At 39.7% G+C, this 6000-nt stretch overlaps 1 long non-coding RNA gene across 1 annotated transcript in view; it reads left to right on the plus strand.

Annotated features, from left to right (window-relative positions):
- Positions 1 to 5608, plus strand: part of LOC149471156 (uncharacterized) — a 286796-nt gene extending 281188 nt beyond the window's left edge. The window contains exon 2 of the long non-coding RNA XR_016307273.1: positions 2880 to 5608. This is a non-coding gene — a long non-coding RNA (uncharacterized LOC149471156). The remainder of the gene's footprint in view (positions 1 to 2879) is intronic.
- Positions 5609 to 6000: the final 392 nt, after the last annotated feature.

The following is a 6000-nucleotide window of genomic DNA, read 5'->3' on the forward strand; positions in this document are numbered from 1 at the left end:
CAGCTTCGTTAAGGAAAATTCAACAATACGACCCTGTTGTTACTTTTTTTCTTGTGGATGTGGTTAAAATGATCATTTTACTGTGTTGAATATTTTTTCTGTACATAGTTACTAATAATGTATTTAACTCTGAACCCATCGGAAGTACTTCCCAAGGCATTCATAAAGTTTACTTTTGCTTGTAGGGAAGGATTTAGTCCAACCTCTCTCAGCCTGGGTTCTCTGGAACTCTAGGGTTCCTTCAGAGGTTGTTAGGGGTTCCTTAACCACCCATTTTATGGTGCCATCTGGCAGAGCTAACTTAATGATTTTTTTTTCCCATCTGTAAGAGTTCCATGTTGACCAACGTTGTAAGAGGGGCATTCTACCCACTGGCCAACAATGTAAGGAGTATTTTTCCCACTGCCGGCCAATTGATTTTAGCAGAGGTTCCCAAAGATATGAAGATTATTTCAAGTGCTCCAGGGCAATAAGGCTGATAAAGGCTGGTTTGGACTCATGTGTAGTTTACAGAAATTGCAGATTTCTTCAGTCTTTAAAAGGCATTCCTTAGATTAGTGGAGCACCTGAACTACTAGTTATTAAATGTTGTCAAATATTATCTAACTGTGTTCTGTCATTGTGATATATCCATTTGTGGGAACATAACCTTCCAATATATTATCAACCTTTCTGGAGATTGGCCTTTCCTGGCCACACATGTCTTACGTTGGCTCAACATTTTCAAGTACTGATTGCCTGCTTGACTTGACTAGTCAGACACTTAAATCAGGTAATAGATGACAGAAATACATTTACTAGGACTACTTGCCAAATATGGGAAATATTAATTCTTTTTATGTGTACTTTTGATGGGACAAGTTTTTTTTTTACTTTTTTTTTCGCAGGGATAAGTGGTCTATGGTACAACAGCATCGCCTCTATGTTTTATAATAGTGGAAGTAGCATGAATGGTTTGCTAGTTTTATTTTCTGCATTATCCATTGTAGTATGATAACCATTTGCTCAAGTTTTCCTAAAACTGTAAAATGTCCACAATAACCTGAAGGAATGGGTAAACCATCCCCTATTACAACATAAAGTTCAAAATAATTACAATGAAAACAAACTTAAAGTGTATCTTAACCCAAAAGCAAATCTTTAATATATTACAGCTTACCAATTCTTAGATGTGATGGTCATCTCGGCTTTTTTTATCCTTTTATTTTCACCTGATGATCCCGCCAGTGAGTCTGTTATATTACAACTTCCATCAACAGACCAAGCTGGTCAGCAAAATTTGCAGTTAGAAGCTTGAGAGAAACCATTTAACACAGAGGTGTCTACAACAATCAGTGTTTATTCACGTATGTAAAGCCTTTATCCCCAAAGGAAAGAAAAGCCTATTACTGTAAGTGCTTATAACGTGTTAGGTGGAGTTTGCCTTCAATTTTTTAGTAAAGCTAATTTAAATCTGCTAGTGCATCTAACACTACTCTCTCCTCAGACTGACAATCTGAGGTTCAAAGGTGTCTTCGTTGTTCCTCCTTCCAGAGTGAAGACTCAGAGACCAGTAGCTATAGCAGTAGGGAGACTCTCACCGACCATTTGGATAAGTATACAAGCAGGTCACCCTTGCAGATGACGTGGGCTCATCTAAGGTGCACAGTCTAAAAACTAAATTAAATGCACCAGAGCTGATGGTGGAGATGGGTGTTGCTGAATGTTAGTACCAGGTCACAGTCCTCAGGAGCGCCCCACCAAGAAGTGAGCAAGCTGGGGTCTAGTAGAAACTATAGCAGGTAGGAATCAAGGAGAAGCATAATCAGTAAACAATCTGAAGGTCAGTAACAAGTGGTTGCATGTTGGGATCAAGCAGAAGCATAGTTGAGGAACAAACCAAAGGTCAGTAACAAATGGCTGCAGGTCATGATCAAGCGGAAGGGTAGTCAAGAAACAAGCCAAAGGTCAGTAATGAGCAGTAGCGAAGAGAAGGATGGCTGCAGGAGTGACAAGAGCGAGATATTGGCTAGGGAGAGCACAATAATATGGCAAACACAAAGTGTAAACGGACTGACAACTCATGGGGCCCCTGGGCAATAGGGGATCATGGGGCCCCTGTGTCCTCACCCACACTCAAAACCAATCCCAAAAAATCCTATGAAAGGTACTAGGGGCATCTCATGGGGCCCCCTACTGACCCAGGGCCCTCGAGCAGTGCCCTAGTGCCTGAATGGTCAGTCCACCCCTGGTATGGTTTAGCAAGAAAGGATACTGCCAGACACAGTTGATGTTGCAAGTTTAGATCTGGGTCCTAACAGGAGGTGTCTTACTGCCCAGATCACCAGGTGAAAATCGAGGTAAAAAACCCTTAAAAAGAAAAAACAAATGCAGCCACCACATTTAGGCATTAATAAACTGCAATATTTTACATTTTTGGTTGGGGTTTTACACTGTAAGAAAAAACAGTATCTCTACATATAAAGAATTGTCCTCTCTCCCTAACAGGTCCAACACACACTGGCAAAATGAATGCTGTGGGTCCACCCTGCTTTAGAAAGGGGACTGGGTTAATCATTCCCTCAAATTATTGGCTCTTGCGACTGACCAAGAAACCAAGGTTATAGGTTCCTGGGGAGTGAACCATGGTAGCAGTGAACCCAAACCTCATCCCTAATTGCTATATTAACTGAGCAGATTGGTTGAGTCTGTTAATTACTGACTAAACAATTAAAGTGCCCTTTCCTGTCTCCATGCTGGACGAAGGAAAGTGTCATGTTAAACATTAAACATGTCACTACTATACAGGAGTTTCATTTGTACCCCCTTAAAGTTTGTGTTCCAGGCTCCAGAAATATAGATGTACTGCTGTAGATATAATTTTGTTTTCTGTTTTGCAGATGACCACACAGAATCCCCCTTCTTAACAACAAATGGTGGCCTTCATTCCATATTAGAAGACACAGTATCTCCAGCTTTTGGTGCAACCGTAATCATCATTGTGACTGTTGTGATTTCCGGCAGTGCCTATCTATGCTTTCTGAAGTATATATGCTCTGGATGTTGCAAAGCAACACAGGTGGTCCCAGTGAGAAGACTTGACCCTTCTCGATCTGAAGAGCAAGTATAGCCTATGTGTCATGGACCTGTGTTGACATTGGAAGAACCTTTTGACCAAGTCAGCTCAACATGGACTGCCTTACCCAATGCCATGGTTCTACATATGGTGTCATATCCAAAAACATGAAAAAACTACTTGCGAATATTTGGCAGATTTGTGACCCGGTGCCCACAAGCCATAATCCATGATTAAATGTATCTCAAGTTTTGAATGGTGGAACTTTAAGTTGACCTAAGTTTATCTAAAGCAATTTCTTCTATTTTGGATAGAGCAGGGAACGATCAAAGAACCCTGGCAGTTTTTCAGTTTTTCTTTTTGCAATTATTATTTCATCGGAGAGAATTACTTTCACCTCCTGTCCGATAAAGAAAACATGTTACAGGAATCTTTTCAAAATAAGAGAAAATTTAGTTGTCAACAAAACAAGTGTTCCCATTGATAGAGTTCCCTTCTATTACTGTTACAGCGGCCATTCAAATTTTTAGATTTCTGTTACCTTCAGTCCACGTGAGAATGGTCACCAGGGGTGCATTTTTCTCCTAGACACAGGCTGCAATAAAAACCCAACAGAGGTTTTTCTAACCCTTCCCTATGCTAGTCAAAAGCAATAAAACATGTTTTGGATTTAGATACAATTAAAAGTGTATCTATTGCCATTTTGTTTTATTTTTGGATGAAATGGGCAATTATGGAAATGTTTCTTTTTTTTTATTTCTGTACCCACTGTGCTATTTTATCCTATTTGTTCAGCTAATTAATATCAGTGGAACACAAAGTGATGGAAAATCAAAGTTACAGGGCCCAATGAAACTTAAAATGGTTCTAAAGCCACTAAAGTAAAAAAAACTATGTGCTGCAGGATCCCCACAGCCCCCCTATCCATATTCTTACCTAAGCCCGATCCAATCCAGTGATGTGCATGAGAGCAGAGGCTCTCACCGCTGTCTCCTTCCTCACTGTGTAGATTGATAGCAGCGGGAGCCATTGGCTCCCACTATTGCTACACAATTGGCCAATGGCTCCCACTACTGCTACACAATTGGCCATTGGCCAATTGCTACACACTACTGCTACACAATTATTATTACTATACAGGATTTATATACAACAGTTTGCGCAGCACTTTACACAACTGGCCATTGGTTCCCACTACTGCTCCCACAAATGCTGTGATTAGAGAGCAGGGGTGGGGCTGAGCCAACCGCACTTTGTCAGTAGACACAGACAGGATAGCTCAGGAGCAAGTCCACATGGGTGCCACCATGGAAAGTGAGGGCACTAGCCAAAGAGTAAAAGCCTGGAGTGCCAGTGGGGGACCTCAGAAGAGGGAGGATCGAGGCAGCTCTGTGCAAAACCATTACCCAGAGCAGGTAAGTATGGCATGTTTGTTATTTTAATTTTTGAAAATGAAGGTTTATTGTTACTTTAAGCAATCTGTTGCAGTGCATTAATGTGTGTTGCATTAAGGAAGCCACTTTATAATGAATTGGCTGCCAACACACTACAATGGATTAAAAAAAAAACATACATGACCCTTTTTTTTAGCAACACGGCCCATCTCAAGATATGGCATGTGAGTTGTAGTGCTTTAGAGTGCCATTCACAACGAGCAGGTGCATTGCCATTTGTTGTGCACAAGTGTAAATGGGTGCTTACAGTTGTCCCTGGAAAAGGAAAAGAACGGAGATCTTCCAATGGGGACAGTGACAACTAATACAGGATTTCCCATAATTTGCACAATTTTACTTTCACTTCATGTAAGAAGTGAAGGAAAATCTCCCTAAAAAAAGACAAGATAGCCAAAAAAACAAACAAAACATTTTTTTACCCTTCTCTATCCAAAACCAAGGTCTGACATTAGATACACCTAAAAGACAAAATGAAAATAAAATACAAGGTATAATCAAAAAAAGAAACTAAATCTCTAATTTTGTTGCTATAATAAAAGTGTGGTGCTTTGCTCTTTGCGCAGTGCTTTATTTTGCTTGATATAAACTGTTTAAACCAGAAAGTGCGTAGCAGATGAAAGTCAAGCTATAGATGCAGAGATAAACCGAAGAAGGAATTCACAGGACAGCGTCCCTCAAGATTGTACAATATGGATTGTTGCACTGAACTTTGTCTATCAGTATTTTTCTAAGACTTTAAATGTTTGACAAGGCTGGATAAAAGTTTTTGTTTTTCCTTATCAAACAGATAAAAGTAACCTTTTGCTTCTGAATTTTTGCTTCTGAATTCCTTGGGGAGTGATTTCCATTTTTATTTGTTCTCTGTTCTATTTCCTTGTTTTTGTTCTTTCTCGCTCTTAATCTGCAGGGCTTCAATAAAATCCGACAATAATAAAAGGAGATTTTTGAACTGTAAAAAAACAGCTTAATGTATTCATATGCCTTTTGTTCATCTTTTTTTACTTTGTTTATTTTAAAATGAAAAAGGTATACTTCCAAAGTGACTGTATACTGGCAGAAGTGTGTTGATGTTAAAAAATAAAGAATTGGTTTAAAGTGACCTGAACTCAAAAACGTAAAATTTGCTTTATTAGAAATACTAATTATTATTATTATACAGGATTTATATAGCGTCAACAGTTCGCTCAGCGCTTTACAATATAACGGGAGACAATACAGCAACAATACAGTTCAATACAAGAGGGTTAGGAGGGCCCTGCTCCTTGGAGCTTACAATCTAAGAGGGAGGGGCTAGTGGTACAAAAAGTAGTAACTGTGGGGGATGGACTGGTAGGAGGAGTAGAAGATTCCATTATTAGCTGAGGGCAGGATAGGCTTCACTGAAGAGAGAGGTTTTCAGAGATCGCATAAAAGTGAGCAGAGTAGGCAATAGTCTGATAGATTTGGGTAGAGAGTTCCAGAGGATGGAGGAAGCTCTGGAGAAGTCCTGGA

Source organism: Staurois parvus, unplaced genomic scaffold, assembly GCF_062004578.1.
Source record: "Staurois parvus isolate SC_StPar_1 unplaced genomic scaffold, SC_StPar_1.0 ptg000027l, whole genome shotgun sequence".
Lineage (NCBI taxonomy): Eukaryota > Metazoa > Chordata > Amphibia > Anura > Ranidae > Staurois > Staurois parvus.